We start from the raw sequence: 15,066 nt of genomic DNA on the forward strand, positions 1-15,066 counted from the left end.
TTGGAGGGGACGTTCATGGTGTGTTATGAGCTTTGCTGTTGAGCCTTTGTTCCAGCCAGGGTGGTGTTGCTTTTACCAAGGGCTTCTCCCAAACCTCCCAGGGCACCAACCACATCCAGCAGTGCTGGGGACCCTGATGTTCTCAGAAGCAGCTGCTGGATTAGAACAGAGGATGTGTCTTTCCTCAGTGAGGTTGTTATGTTGATAAATTAGAGGAGGGAGGGGAAACAGAGGGATTTATTTGACATATCTCTAGCAGGACTGGGACAGACAATGCCAGTTATGGGTCAGTGATGGCCTGAGGCATCACTGAAGGTGTAAGGGCTTTGAAGATGGTGAAAGGCCTAGAGGGGAAGCCATATGAGGAGCAGCTGAGCTCACTTGTCTTGTTCAGCCTGGAGAAGAGACTGAGAAGAGACCTGACCACTGAGCTTCCTCCTGGAGGAAGAGGAAGGTCAGGTACTGCTCCCTGCTCTCTGGTGACCAGAGACAGGACCTGAGGGAACAGCTGGAGCTGTGCCAGGGCAGGTTTAGGTTGGATATCAGGAAAAGGCTCCACACTCAGAGGGTGTTTGGGCACTGGAACAGTCTCCCCAGGGAATGGTCCTGGCCCCGAGGCTGCAGGAGCTCAGTGCTCCCTGGCACAGGGGCTGATTCTGTGGCTGGCCTGTGCAGGACCAGGAGTTGGACTCAATGATCTTTGTGGGTCCCTTCCAACTCAGGATGTTCTGTGATTCAATGATTTTATGACCAGCTTTGCTGATGGGACCCAGAAGACCACGGAATTGACTCAAACTTTTCAGGGTTTCGCTTCCAGCTGTGCCAGGAAAATGTTTTCATGAACACCAAAAACCCCTCCAGCTTTTCTTCCTCAGAGTAAGCTGAGTATCCTCACCCACCACATCCTCAGGTGCCCAGAAGGACTGAGATACCTGTAGGAGAGGTTTTGTGCTGCAGCTTTTTGGTGACCTGTGCTCCCACATTTCACCCTGCACATGATCTTCTCCTTGTTGGACAGGAGGAGGAGAAGGACCATAAATGCCACTCATGGGATGCAGCCATGGGGGATAACCAGTTCAAACCTGAGTGAACATGGCAAAAAAAAAAAGGGAGAGCCATGGAAGCAGGGCTGTTACTTTCAAGAGGACAGCAAGAGAAGCCAAGTCTGCAGGGTGGACTACACACTCCTCTCCCTCAGAGTACAAACCAATGTTTTCAATCTCTGATGTTGCTTTCCCACCTTTCTGAACAAAAATCAGGAGGATATTGGCCTGTCACTATTTATATAATTCTTGCTGCAGCATGCACCAGCTTTGCCTGGAAATGGAAGATGAACACAGGTTTAAATGTGCCACAAAGTGTCAGAAAGTGCATTAAACTCTGGGCAACTTGAGGTGAGACACTGGGAGCTTTGGGCTGGTTTTGGAGGGTAATCAGCCACTTTAACGTGGAGGAAAAGGAAATAGCTGCCACTGAATTTGTGGGACTGGAATTCAGATGATATTTAGAATACTAGGGAGGAAATATATCAGGAAAAGTCACCCAGTCTGCTGTGCTGCCAAGATCTCCCTGGATTAGGTCTTGGAAAGCAGAATTTTAACACAGTTCCTGCTGAAGGAGAAAAAACTCAGTCGCAGACCTTATTTCTGAACACAGGCTGAAGAAGTGTAAAGATATGAGCAACTGTTGAAGTTGGCCCTGCTTTGAGCAGGGGGATGGACTGGATTATTTCCAGAGGTCTCTTCCAACCAGATTTTTTCTATGATTCTGTGGTTCTATGCTAACATTTGCTGTATCTAGGTGGAAGCTGAATTCTGTGGCTGCTAAAATACAGTGGGCTAAAGAGTTTTGCCCTTTAGGTCAGAGATCTTGTGGGAGACCTCATCCACCCACTCTCCTGCCAGGCTCTGGTTCCTTCTTCTTGACAAATAGAGAATTTGTACAAAATAGGTTTGGCAGGGCCTTGTACCATAGATACCATGGGCTTTTTTCTTCCTGAAAAGAGACAAATCTGGTCAAAATTAAAAAAAAACAAGATCATCTTTCAGAAGTCTGTTGGCAAGGCAAAAGCAAGAACCATTGCTCTGTAACTGAATAACCAAACTCCAAGAGCCAGCTGACTGATCCAGGGTACATATTTGCATTCAATAATATGGACATTTATTGCACCTTGTGACCTACTGAAACATGAACAAGGGTTTTCCTTTCTCTGTCTTTCACTGAGTTTCCTTGCAACACTGCCCCAGACATTTGACATCATGAGTTTGGATTTTCCAGAGAAAACTCCTACCTGTTTTGTGGCTTTCATTCTGTATCCTTTCTAGAGCAGCAAATATCCTAGTCTAGGTGATCAGTCAGAGGTGGGAGGGAAGGAAAATTGTTTTCCTTAATACAGTTAGGAAAACCTCAGTTTTTGTGATGCTGAGACACCCAGGGAAGGTGATGGGCAAATTTACACAAATACCAATGCTGAGCCAAGCTCTTCATTAACAGCTTTAAGGGTTCCCTTTCACCTTGGTTTGGTTCAGAGCAGGTAATTAGGTGTTTCTAGTTTGTTCTTCTATCTCATGGTTGGTTTGGGGCTGAAATGATGCAACCCCAGCCTGTGGTGGTGGTGATGGTGGTGAGCTGAACCCTTGTTGGGAGCTCTGTTGACTAATCCAGATGGATCCCAGGGGCAGAAGACCAAATGATCCAACAAGAGTCTTCTCAGCCACTTTTTCAGGTTGCATCTCCACTACCACCACCTTTAAAAGCACATTTAAAGACCCTGCCTTCTCTGGTTTCTTCTTGCACAAATCCAGCCCTACCTGGCTGTGCTGAAATAGAATTCACTTAAACCTGCAGCCCCCAGGAGTCCAGCTCTGTGATTCTGGAGCCACATGACAACAAGCAGAAGCCTGTCCTCCTCTCTGAGCCTCTTGTCCCAGCCCACAAGCATTGCCAGTCCATGGCCCTGCTGCAGCCTTCCCCAGAAGAGAGGGGATGATGATGTCTGAAAGGGTTCAGACAAGATCAGGCGACTCATGCTGCAGAAATGAGCCCTCCTCTCCACACAGGGAGCCTTCCATGACCTGTCCTTTAGCAGACATCCATGATGTGGCCATCTAAAGGCTGGTGAGATGAACCCTAGTCCAAGAACACAGAGAGATTCCTCCTGGGACCTGGGAGAAGAGAATGGCCACATTCTTTCCCATCCGTGCTTTCAACTCTTTTGAGCTTGTTTGCTTATTGCAAACAAGCAATAAAATAAATGTATGGCTGCTCCCCTGCCTGTCTCTGACTTTGAATAGGGCTCTGAAACACACAGCAGGAATGGTTTTGGGCTGCCTTAAAACATGGATCACATGGTTAATTATTTATTTGCCTGTTTATACCCTGCAATAAAAAAAAAAAATACACAAACAAAACCTTCCTTTTCCCCTCTTAAATGTCCCAATTTATGTGCATGGATAGTTTACACAACCCCCAGCTCAGTTTGTTTGGATCATACTCAGTGTCTGAACAATTTGCAAGCACTTGGAGAGCTTCAGGGGCACAAACAAGTACTGGTGCCCCTGGTCCTGCAGAGAGGGAACTGAGGAACCTTTGGGCCCAGCTCCTTGCCAAGGTCACAGGCAGAAGAGGATTCCAGGTCCAGAAGAGCAAACGTGGGAAGATCTGCAGAGGATCTGATCTTTGCAGGACCCAAGTCCAGAGGATGTGGTGTCCTGCTTTGCATCTTGTTTCTTACTCTGCCTGATAACTCCTTTTATTCCAGAGAGTTCCTTGGGTCAAGAGAAGATTCTCTTTACAAATTTGCAGCCAGTGCAGGATAACAGGATCATTCTCTTTAGTAACACTCATCTTACATCTCCCTTCCTAACCTAAATGCTGAAGAAAACACAGCCAGAGTTTTCCTGGCTTTGGCACTGATTGTGAGCTGAGATGTGCTGGGATGCACTCAGTGAGGGTTGGATTTTACAGTGATGTGTAGGGTGAGCTAAATCCCACCAGGACAGAGAGGGTTTTGAAAGTGGGCACTGCCCATGAGTCCCACAGGGCAGATTTTGTCTCAGAATTAATGTAGCTTGTAGACATCACCTTGAGATGTAAAAGGAGGCTGGAAGTTTCACTCACTGTCCAGCTGGAGAAGTGCATCCCATGAGTCTATGCCATGGAGAAATGTTGCAGCATAACTTGTCTCCTAAGCCCCTAAAATGAGTGCTCAGGAAATCCAGCTGGGACTGAGAGCTGAGCTTCACACGAGGAAGGACAGAATCAGCTTTCTGAGCTGAAAGGAAGATAAGATGGTGTTTTGGTGAGAGGTCATGTTGAAAAGCAGGTCAGAGAGAACAGTCAGCCTGCTGACAGTCAATCAGCTCATCTTGCTCAGGGTGCTTTCCAGAGCACCTGACAGCACGGATGTGTTTGCCCTCACAACTCACTGTGGGGCTGCCACAGGCAAGGAGAAAACTGCAGTGACTCTCTTCCTCAGGTCTGCCTTTGTCTGTGTTTTCCCAACTCAAACCTGACCTTTTCTTCTCTTTAAGTCACCTGCTGAGTGATGGGGGGAGAGGAGGCTGATTTGGGCAGTGCTGGTCCAGAATCACCAACTCCACCGTTTAAATGATGACTCCAACCCCATCCACCCTCAGGAAAGCTGGGTGTTCCCATTGATCAAAAATGGTCCTTCTGAATCTTTAATGGTGACCCTTTTCTTCATCCCCGCAGGAACCTAAAACACACTTTCCTCAAAAAATGAAACCTTGAAGGGCCTGGTAATTGCCTGACCCCAGGGAAATGGAAGAAAAGCAACAAGGCTTATGGGTCTGCCAAGAAGAGATGGAGGTGTGTTTTCTTTTGTGTCTGGTCAATGGTACCTAAAATGCCACATCCACCAGAGACATGCAACTCTTGATGAAGTCTGAAGGAGAATTGACCTGAGGGTTGAATGTGCTGCCCTTTCCTTGTTCTGTTTAACTGCACTTCTTTCTGAGCAAAGAGAACTTGCTGACGATTTTCAGAAATGCATTTCTTCTGCTTCCCATTTTCTGCTCGTACAAAGGCTATTGTATGTCTTTATAGTGACTTCAGTCACTCTAGCTACAAGAACATGATTGGTACCTTGGTATTTGAGCTTTAGTGTCCTTGCTGTGCAGGTTGGGATTCAGCTCTTAGGCACTGAGTCCTTTAAATCTGTGTCAGCATTAAAAGGGATGGTAGCATTAATGGTGCTGCTAAAACTTTGACAAGCTTCAAAAACAAACATGACAACAAATTCAGATCTGATGTGGCTCTCTGAAACTTCCTCCAGGGCCACCACATCCCTACCAGACATGGCCTGTTACTGTAGGAGATGAAATTACACAAGGTGGACACACTGCTTCTTTCAAGGTAAAAAGGGATTTTTTAATTTCTGACTCCAACATTTAGAGATTTCCAAAAGTGGATTGGAGGGTGACAGTGTCAGCTCTCCAATGACACTGGACAAACCAACAGTCCATCAAATTTCTTCTCCTCTATAAAAGAATGCAAAACAATAAGTTATTTACAGAAGGTGTGTGAGAAAGTTCGTTACAAGAATGTAAACATCAGAAGGCTTAGAAAATCTTAACAAATCAGGGAGACAATGGCCACTTCTGTGATTTTTGCCTTGGCTGCCAGCAGGTCATTCCAAGAGGAAGATGTTCATGGACAGGCCACCAGGAAATCACAAGGAACTGCTGTGGCCACACCCAGGAGCACAGCTCACACCTCTCCCCTGGGACAAGGCAGGTGTTGCAGAACACCTGCCTCAGGCTGACAGGAGCCACAAAAAACAGGGCAGTGATTTCCTTCTGAGGAGTATCGTGGCTTTGCCCAAGTCCTCACCACATGCAAGGACCTAAATTCAGGAAACTCAGTCACAGCCTTGCAGTCATGGGGCTCCACGTGTAGCTATTCCTCAATCTGCAGGAGACTGTACCCAGGGAATCTGGAGTTTTTTGTTAGCACTCTTCATGGGAATCTCTGCTGAGAAAGGTCCTCTGGTCCAAAGCAGACCTTGCTAAGCTCCAGCTGCAGGAAACATTTCCACATGCCTGTGGTAGGAAGCATCTCATTTGGTTTATCTTCGTTGTAGATGTCTACCTCTAAGCTTTTCAACCTGCAGATTCTTATTTTCTTTACCATTCAGATCTGTCTAACCAGTCTGGGCAATGGAGGCTAGCACACAATTCATCCTGGAGTTGGCATCTAAACCAGAGCAGATGAATCAGGTCTTAAAAGTGCCTGTTTCAGTGCCCTGACTGAAGGAGGGATCTGGGACAATGAGTTCAGAGAGAGGTGCTGGAGCCACCTAAGGAGAGGTGAGTGGGATGCAGTCTCTGATTCCTGAACCATCCCCACCTTCACCTGTGTGAAGGACAGGGCAGAGCTGCACACACAGCTTGGGAGGGATCCTCACAGTGGTGGGCACTGGAGCCCAGAGGGCTGCTGGGGGTGGGACTGAGCAGCTCCCTGCCACCTGCAAGCCAGGCTGAGAACCAGAAGCAGATGGGAAGATGTGAGACCTTGGCTGATAATGATTTGAAAGGCTGCTCTCTACAAAAGGCTCATCAGCAGATCTCAGTGTGTCTCACGTCGGCGTCTGAGGAGTTACCTGGGATCCCTTTGCAGCAGAACAAGTCTCTGGAGACCCAAGCCCAGATTGGCACCACGTGTGTCTCCTAAGCAGACCAGACTCAAAACAGCCTTCAAATGGATAATTCTGGAGTCAGATCTGGAGATTGTCTGGATTCAAATTCAGAGGCAGGTCTGGGATCAGACTAGGGATGGCCTGACGCACAAGACACACGTGAGGGACAACTTCATGTAGGGTTTCTCTTTTTTTCCTCCTCCATGCCAATCTCCTGGCCTTTTCTCTACCTCCCGTGGCAGGACCTGTCCTGACATCTCTCTGCCTGTTCTCCACCCTCCTCTCACTGAAATGCTTGTTGCCTGGCTGGGGACTCAGAGTGGAGAAAAGACATTTCTCTTTGAGAACAGGCTCTCCTTGGGCTGTTCAGCCATTTCTGAACTTCTCCACCTTCTCACTGTGAGAGGCATAAAATTTTAGCACATCAGATGAAAAGCCTCATTTAAAACCAGCAGGACCTGGGGGCCTCTGTGTCTCCCAGAGCCCTGCCTGCCTTGCCACGTGTGTGCTTCCCTTGCAGCCTGGTGTTCCAGACACATTCCCAGCACCCGAGCAGCCGTGACAGCCTCGGCACATCCAAAGTGTGTTTGCACAACTGCTGCAGCTGCACAGGCCCCCCATGGCCAGGCACACGTGCACAGAGCCTGCTGCACACCCACAATTCAGCTGGGGGAAGCACCAGCAGCCCAGTGGAGCCATCCAAGCCTGTGGAAAACCTGGCAAGGTGGATGCAATCCAGCAAAATGCCTTTCTTCATCTGCCCCTTTGTGCTTATCGATCGGAATATTAATAAAAACTTGTTCAAAGCTCCCTCATCTTCCCAGATTACTTGGGAATAGTCCAAGGCTTCAGCCCCAGCCATGTTTGCAATGAGGGGACTTGGGGATCAAAAGCATTTTAAAATGGCCTTGCTAATCAATCATCAACAATTGGGTAAATTAAGCCCTGCAGTCTTTCCTCTGCAAGGGAGGGATCTGGCGGACGTGTCCTTAATGAGCAGATTCCTATCCCCTTAATATTCCTTAATACCTTTCTGGAGGAAATGAACCGCAGGGAGACTTTGTTGGTGGAATGAGAGGAATGCAGATAACCCTGGGCCTCTGCTTTCTCACACTGAGGGCTGAGAAAACCCCAGCTGGACAAGGGATGTTGGGCACGGCAATTTCCTTCCCAAGATCCTGATAATGCTCCTGATAACTCCTTTGCCCACTGCCATTGCCAAAAGCAAGTGTTTGTTTTCCTTCTCAGAGCCAAGCTGAGCCCTTTCCTTACTCATCCCCTCCAAGGATTGTGTCCATCTGTGCCTTTGAGGGTCGTGCCCATCTGTGCTGAGGGCTCGTTTCCTAAACCCACCAGGAAGAGGAGCACATGCCCAAGGAAATGGCCCTGGAAGCAGATTCCTGTTAATTATTAACACACAAGAGGCAATGCAAATATCCCAGGAAGGCAGTGAAGCTTGGCTCATCCTGGGGTTTTGCTGGGATTGCTGGCATTTGTCACCTTTTTCCATTGTAGGAGGCATGGCTCATTCTCCAGCTCCCTCTGGGAGGCCTTTAATGATTCCCTCTGGGGCTCAGGTTGTGCCAGGGGAGGTTTAGATCAGATATAAGAAAAGATTTCTTCGCTGAAAGGGCGGCCAGGCCTTGGACCAGGCTGCCCAGGAAAGTGGTGGAATCACCATCCCTGGAAGTGTTCCAAAGCTGTGTGGATGTGGCACTTGGGGACAGGGTTTTGTGGTGAGCTGGACTAATGGTCAGACTCCATGACCTTGGAGGTCTTTTCCAACCTCAGTGATCCAATGATTGTGTGACTTAGAGCCCCTGCGTGTCTTCCTCGCTTCCTGTGGCATGTTTTACTTTTATTTTTGGTCTTCAGCGCGTGAAGAAGGGGTTAGGAAGTTTTGTGGCCTGTAGTTAGCCTTGGCTATGGGATGATGAGTTCTGCAGGCCTTCTGTGCCCACAGACCCCTCTCTCACGACTGTAACCCATCCTCAAAATCAGGACACCAGCCCTTCTTGGCAAGTTTCAGCACAGGGGGAACTTCCAAGCCTGGAAATCGTACCCGTGTCCAAGCAGCACTGCGTGGAAAAGGAAGGGACTCATGAGAAGGTGCTCTGGTAAATTCAGGTGGATGCAGACACAAATAATTTGGATTCTTTGGGCACTCACTGGAAGATCACCTAATGATGAGTAGGGAAACTGTGCTGTCCCTGCATGCAAGGACTGCCCTGGTCGGAGCCCCAGGAGAGGACTCAGAGCCGATGTTACACTACAGGGATGTTTTCCAGCCACAGGGAGCACACGGTGTGGCAGAGGATTCCGAGGAGCTCCAGTTCCTCCAAAGGGAGCCCAACTCTGCATTTTCCCTCTGAAGTGCAGCTTTACCTCTGCAGTGATGGCACAGCAATTAGCACACGCAGCTCAGCACCCTCCGGGAGCGGGGGCGGGCAGGGGAGCGGATCCCAGCGGGAATGGAGAGCCCGGCACTGCTCTGATCACCTGGGGACCCCTCCCTCCCCCTGCCTCTCCTGAAGCATCCGTGCTCTGTCCCTGCTGCACAGCCACTCCAAATGAAAGGGGATTTATGAGATTCTGTCCACAGGCAGCGAAAGCCGCTATCGATTACTGCAAGGCTCTTAAATGAGAGTAATTCACAGCCCTCTTCAGTTTGGAAGGCAAGCTCTAATTTAATATCATTATGTCTTCATGCCCCCACACATTCCACTGTCTCATTCACTGAGCTTTTATTGGGCTCTGGATAATTTATGGCTAGATATACTGCCTTTTATCTGACCTATTTTTAGCTATTCTTGCTTTTTACATATTTTCTTCCCTGCCATCACAACTGGCAATTAAAGTAAAAAGATTTTAAAAAAAAAATTATAAAGTTCCACCCAGCTTTAACCTTTATTTCTTCTCTTTTGTGTGCTGGAGGATGCTTTTGTTATTGCTACAGCATTTCAAAGACAGGAGATAACAATAAAAACAATTGCCCCAGATTTTCGTTCTTTCTTTTTTTCTTCATTTCAACAAAGTGACCCAGTGATTGAGTACTCCTAAGTCATTCCATTTTCCTTCTACACTTGAGGTCCAGAAACTTTCAGAGACTTTTCCTGCAAGAATTCAGGTGTCCTCAGTCTTCAAGAGCTTCAAAGGAGGTTGATGATGGACATCCCCAAGTCTGGACCCCAAAGTTTTCAAAGCTCTTTGATTCAGAAGGAAAAACATGGACAACTTGTACCTAGGGGTCTGTGTGGGTGTGCTTTTATTTCTTTTTAATAAGGAATGTTTGGTTTCTGGTAATATAAATAATGTCTCAGGTTTATTATTTAATTCTACAGGAAAAAATATATACTATTTAGTATATATACTATCCTATATAGTATATAATATACTATTGAGTATACTAATATAGTACACAGTTTTACTTATAACTGACAAGTTGTTATTTAAATGGTGCATACTTGAATGTCTCAAACATTGGAATCATTTATCTGAAACAGCTGAAGAAATTAATGTTTCAGACTTTGAAGGCTGAAGATGTCCTTGTGCCCCTGAACCTTTGTTCACTTTTTCCAGTAATAGCAGTTGATCTGCCTTTAAAAAAAGCAGCCCGGCCACTCCAGATATCTATTTTTCATGCTGTTTGGATTACAAGTAAGGCCACATGATGGTGTAAATCACTCCCACTGACTTCAAAGCTCTTATTTCCTAAACTTTTTCCACTAAAAATGTTGCTCCATCAAATCTCTCTGTGGGGAAGGGTTTGGCCTTTTGCTCCCAGGCTGCAAGCCTTGGGTGCTGCATCCCCTGGGTTCTCCTCAGCTCCCTGGAGACAAACCTGGGTTTTCCTGTGCTGGGATACCCAGGGTTGGTAGATGGACAGAAGGGTGGTGGCACTGCTGTGGCACTGGGGGGACAGGCAGCCCAAGGGGGACACACAAAGAGCATTTTGTCCAAGGGCACTGTCACCATCACAGGAGGGACCTGCATGCTGTGGGTGGAGGTGGATCTTGTCTGGAATCTTAGGCTGGAAATGGGGGTGTGTGTTCTATTGCCATCTGTCAGAGCTGGGGCAGTTATCTTCTGTTCCATGGGCAGTTTTCTTTATCTCTTCCAGAACCCATCCTCCCTCCAGGAGATCTCTGCTGTCCATGGCCAGGGAGTGTCCCTGCAGGGCTGATCAAATTCCACCATCCCATGGGGAGATGCTCCGCCCAGGGGAGGAGCCAAGCATTCCTACCTGGATCCAATCTGAGCTGGGAACAGCCCAGCAGCCTTTGCCCACTGCATTCCCAGAGGAGCAGCTTTCTCCTGCCCTGCATTCCCAGAGGGAGAGCAGGCCCATCTCCAGCAGCCCTGGAGCTGCAGAGGAAAACTCCCCCCTTGTGCAGGATCCCTGCTCCAGCAGAAGCACAGCTGGCACTGCAGGAGGGCTGAGCCCCCCTGGGATGGGACTGTGCCACCACCCTGAGCCCCCTGGGATGGGACTGTGCCACCAGCCTGAGCCCCCCTGGGATGGGACTGTGCCACCACCCTGACACACAGGGGCTCAGGGCATGGTCTGACTCTGACAGTGCTGTTCTGTATGACTGCATTGTTTATTTATTTTTTCCCTTCCCTAATAAAGAACTGTTATTCCTACTCCCACATCTTTGCCTGAGAGCCCCTTAATTTCAAATTTATAATAATTCAGAGGCAGGGGGTTTACATTTTCCATTTCAGCGAGGCTCCTGCCTTCCTTAGCAGACACCTGTCTTTTCAAACCAAGACATCTGGACACACAAAATTTGCCATAGGACTGGGAGATTTTGCTGGGATCCAAGTCACCTGCAAGGCCTTTACAGTTTGAGCAGAACTCATCCATGAGAAACTTTTCTCTTGCCTCGATGCAGCTCGAGGCGCTCAGAAACATTTCCTTTGGTTGAGGGATTTTATACAGTTTTTCACTGCTCCCTCCTTCACCTTTCCTGTTCACTCCCCACACCTGTAAACTGAGGCAAACCCCCAAGCTCTGGAATGTCTCACTTCAGCTCTCCCACATTTACTTGCAAAATGTTCAGCTATTCTGAGGCTTTTCTGATATTTTTAAGAAAAAATGTCATTATGTTGATATTTTCTCCATACAACAATTCCAGTTTCTGGATGTATTTTTAGACACATTTGGTTCATAACTATTAGATCACTGTCATGTTTCTTTTTTTTTTTTTTTTCCTTTCCCCTTCTGCATTTCTGGTAAATTAAAAATTCCATCTTATTATTTCTAAAAACACACATAGCTCAGTGCAACACTATAAATATTACTCGTAATTAACTCTGATATTGATATAATTATCCCAGATGAATAGAAGGGTGTTAATTAAACATATTGAACACATCCAACTTGCCAAGTGCCAAAAATCCATCATTTAACTCAAACTCCTGGTGAGCCATGCCTTGACTTCCACAGGTGGCTGACCCTGTGCCATGGATCCCCCTGGATGTGCCAAGAATCCCTGGGGATTCCTGGCTCACCCCAGCCCTGTGGGGGAGGACAGGGGATGCTGCACTGGTGCTTTGTGTTGGAGCTGCACATTCCCACACGTGACAATGGTGACAGTGCCACTAAGGAGAACCCAGGATCACGAGGCAGATCTCCCTCCCCGCAGCCAACACAGAAAAATCATGAGACTGGATTTGGAAAAAAACCACAGGGTTTTAAAGACCATGAGTGTTAGTTGTTTTCACAGATGAGTTTCTTTCAAGCGGCTTTCTCCGGTCACGAGGGAGAGAAACTTTTTTTTTTTTAAATTTAAGAAGGAAAAAAAGGTTTTAAACTGATAAATAATCACCAGGTTCCAGGAGCTGGGGATTTTCAGCAGGCACTGCATGAAGCCATGGGTGAAAGGTAAGTTTTAAAGGATATATTTTGTGCTTGAGTCACACTGCAGCTCTCCAGTCACCATACACAGAGAAGAAAATAACAGAGAACAAATCTAACATAAACACTCCAATCCCACAACACTAAAATATGAGGAGGAAAATATGTGGCAAGAGTTTACTCTTGTGTCTGCCTGCTTATTGTGTTTGCCTGCTTGTGAGACACTGTGCAGGCTATTGTACCAACCCTCAGGCAAAACCTTTCCTGGCTGGAATACGCAGCAAAAACACCATAAATAAATAATGTGAGGGTCTTTAAAAAAAAAAATACAACCTTAAATCACCTGATACCATCTGATTAGAACATCCAGCTACTGTGTTTAAAGAAAAGAAAAGAAAATTATGAGTATTTTATCACTGAAGGTCACATGTAGTTACTTTGGAGATCTCCTTAGGAGAGAGGAGCTCCCTGACAGCAGCAGCTGCTGTCATCTGTGCCCTGCAGAAAACTCAGGGATGTAGAAAAGGGAGAGAAAAAGTACTGGGTACCTTGGCTCATCAGAAGGGCTCTTTTTAGGTGATATGGTGCTTTCCTCATAGCTTATATGGGCTTTTTTCAGGATATATGGTGCTCTCCTGCTGGGTTATAGAGGCTCCTGTAGGATGCATGGCTCTTGCCCTCTGGGTCATGTGGGATTTTTAAGGATTTATGGTGCTTGCCTGCTTGGTTTTACTGAGGTGCAGGGGTGAGCAGAGCTCTGGCACTCCAGTGTCACCCAGATATAGTGGCACCAGGGCAGAAAATCTACAGCCACACCTACAAAGCTGATTTTTGAGTGCTCCTGTTGCAGGACAGGCTGGTGGCAGATGCTGAGGTGGGGGAAATGGAGTGGTTCAGATTCCTGGAATGGTAAAATCATCAAGGTTGAGAAAGGGAACTCTCAGACCATTGAGTTCAGCCCAGCAGAGCTTGCCCTGGAAATCAGAGCAGGTCAGGCCCCACCAGGGGCAGGAGGAGGACTGGGCTGTGCTCACCACTGTGATGAGTGCACACGTGCTCTGCAGGGAGAGGAAATTCACCAAAACCCATCAATTAACTGGATCTTTTATCACTTTTAAATCAACAATGCACTGGCACACTGAGCACTCGGATACCTCCAAAACAGCATAAATAATAAATGCAAACAGCAGCAATTTCTCAGCTCAGTGTGGTTTGGCTGGATCAGTACCGATCCCTCTTTATAACTACATATTGTCACAGACAGAAAAATAAAACATCCCTTACTCACAGAGTGGTTAATTACTGCCTGAAATAAATCAATATTAACTGGCCAAGAAATATAAGCTATTAGGTGTGTTTAAAGTGAATCAGTGGATGGGATTTTTTCAGGAATTATTTTGGAGGGGAGAGTTATTTACATTTGTAGGTGTGAAGAATTTGGGTCAAAGAAACCTGATAACAAGCACTTCATTAACTAATTAAGCTGATAAAGCAGCTCAGTGACTGGTATAGTTCACTGAAAGTTCAGAATTAAGCTAACCAGAAATGCAATTCTCAGAAAAATTTGAAGAGAATCAATCAATTTATAAGGAAAAAAACTTGCTGAAGAAAGCATTTCTTTTAGCTGGGAACTAAAGGAGTTCTTTTCACTTGGAAAGATTTGAAACACTTGTAAAATGTAGAATTAGGAAAACACTAAAACCAAGAAACTAATTGTAAGTGAAACAGTTTTTCTTGATTTTATAATCCTGAAAGGCAAATATCAGATTTTATTGAGCATAATTCCTACAGACTCTTTAAAAAAAAATAGAAATGTTATTTTAGACAATTCAACAAAAGCTGACGCAAATCTGCATGGCGTTTCTGGATAGCTGAATTTCTTTTTTTCCCTAAAAAAGATTTGGTAAAAAAACTGGCACTGCAGTTCAGAAGTGTTTGAATAAGAGCAGAACCCTGTGTTCCTTTCCTCCTGAAGTGTCCCTGTGCTTTGTGCTGAGGATATTATTAGGACATTGCTGTCCTACAGGAAAAATCCCAAAACTGAGCTCAGGGCCTCACCGAGTGCCTTTGCAAAGGAAGACTCTCTTCAAAGCCCTTCAGAAGGGGGGATTGAAAACCTCAGAGGAAGGATGGAATTGAGGGGGAGGAGAGGACAAAACCCATCTTGTGGCAGAGCTGCGTGCCCCTGACACTGACAGGATGCACCTCCCTTAACTTCAGGTACCCTCAAGCTGCCGTGTGCCTCGGATCCATTGGCCCCAGACTCACTTTATGAAGAGAAGGAAATACCTCTAGGATGAGCTTTTTCTGCCCTAAATCAAGTGATAGATTTAGGAGAAGAAACCCATGCTGCGCTTCTTGACTGTGGAGACCAACCCAGATTGGTCTGCTCTTCTCCATGTTTGGGAGCAGGAGCAGCAGATGGAGCTGCTCTTTGCATGCCCTCTCCTCTCCCTGCTCAGGGCCTTTTATCTGGGAATGCCTCAAAAGGCTCATCACCTCTGGCTGAGTTACAGTCTATCAGCCAGAAAAACATCCAGACGTGATT

The sequence above is a fragment of the Haemorhous mexicanus genome, chromosome 1 (assembly GCF_027477595.1).
Source record: "Haemorhous mexicanus isolate bHaeMex1 chromosome 1, bHaeMex1.pri, whole genome shotgun sequence".
In the NCBI taxonomy this organism is placed as follows: domain Eukaryota; kingdom Metazoa; phylum Chordata; class Aves; order Passeriformes; family Fringillidae; genus Haemorhous; species Haemorhous mexicanus.